Genomic DNA, 1,646 nt, shown 5'->3' with positions numbered 1-1,646 from the left:
TAGTAGAAAATTTGACGTAATTATGAAATAAAAAGTTCAAATCGGGAGGTGAAATAATGGACCGATTTCAACCATTTTAAAAGGCTTCGTCTCTGTGCCAAAAAACATGCTCGGTCCAAATTTCATTAAATTATCATGAAAATTGCGGCCTGTACCTTGCGCACAAGGTTTACATGGACAGCCAGCCGGACGGGCGGACGGATCGAAAAATGATTCTGAATCGATCGGTATACGTATAATACCCACCCCACAATATGTATATGGTATAAATATTAAAAAAGTGAGTATTTTACATGCACATCGAAATATGTTTGCAAGCATAAAAATTAAGCATTTACTTTGTATTAACTAGTACTTAAGAACACACAATTAAATAAATAAGGAGGTGGTGTCGTGAGTAGAACGGCGACTAGCAATCGTAGGGTCTTCGGTTCAAACACAGTTTGCTATGGCTTTAATTAAATATTTCTACTAATAACATATTACCGGTAATGCGTAATGGATTTAAATATATTGATACTGATTTTTTCAGTATTCAGTAAAAATTTACTGTATATTGATTTTTTTTTTTCATTAAACAGTAAAAATTACTGCTTACTAATTTTTTTCAGTAATCAGTAAAACTTTACTGGATACTGAAAATTTTTTCAGTAATCAGTAAAACTCTATTTTTACTGGTACTGCAAAGTGCCCATCTATGGTATATATATGTGTGTCATTCCGTTTGTAATTTCTATAATATTATTTTCCGACCCTATAAAGTATATATACGGTGACCAGACGTTCTGTGTTATACAGAACAGTACTGTATTTTAGAGCCTTGCTCTGCATAAATTATTCTTTGCTCAAAAAAGTGAAAATGCTCTGTATTTTATTTAATGTTCTCAGAATCATTTTCTGAGTAGAATTAGCTCTGTCCGTCCGTCTGTCCGTCCATGTAAACCTTGTAGTCAAACTACAGGTCGCAGTTTTGAAGGTAGTTCAATAAAATTTGGTACTTATTCTTCTATTGTCCCAGAGACGAAGCCTATTGAAAATGGATAAGAACCTTCCATTATTTCACCTAACCCCCATACAACTGAACCCTCTAATAGGGCTTGTTAACTTTGTAATCCAACTAAAGGTCACAATTTTGGAGTGAATTCAATGAAATTTGGCACATGATCGTATATGGTACCATAGACGAAGCCTGTTGAAAACAGTCCATTATTTCACCTAGCCCCCATACAACTGAACCCCCATATCAATACATATTTCTGACACTTTAAAAGTTAAATCGAAAGTGTTTAGCTTTAGAAGACACAAATAATTTTTTAAGGACAAAGAATTATTTTTCCCGTTTTTCATAATTTCCCTAATTTTTTACCCGTTTTGACAGAAATTTGCTAATAAAAATTTCTTACATTTTAGATAGCTAAATCGAAAATAATTTCGAGTTATAATATACAAAAATCAGTTTTCAAGCACAAATGTACCGATTTTCATAGTTTCCAAATTTTTGATACCAGTTTTGTTCCAACTTTCGTAACGCAACTTTGATTATATACATTTCTGACATTTTAGAATGCTAAATCGAAAATGTGTTCGCATTAAAATAATTTTTTATGCACAAAAGTATAAATTTTGCAGGTTTTTTGAAGTTTTTA

This window comes from Lucilia cuprina, chromosome 4 (genome assembly GCF_022045245.1).
Source record: "Lucilia cuprina isolate Lc7/37 chromosome 4, ASM2204524v1, whole genome shotgun sequence".
NCBI classification, from domain to species: Eukaryota; Metazoa; Arthropoda; class Insecta; order Diptera; family Calliphoridae; genus Lucilia; species Lucilia cuprina.
The sequence above is the reverse complement of the archived record's forward strand: the minus strand, read 5'-3'. Positions refer to the sequence as shown.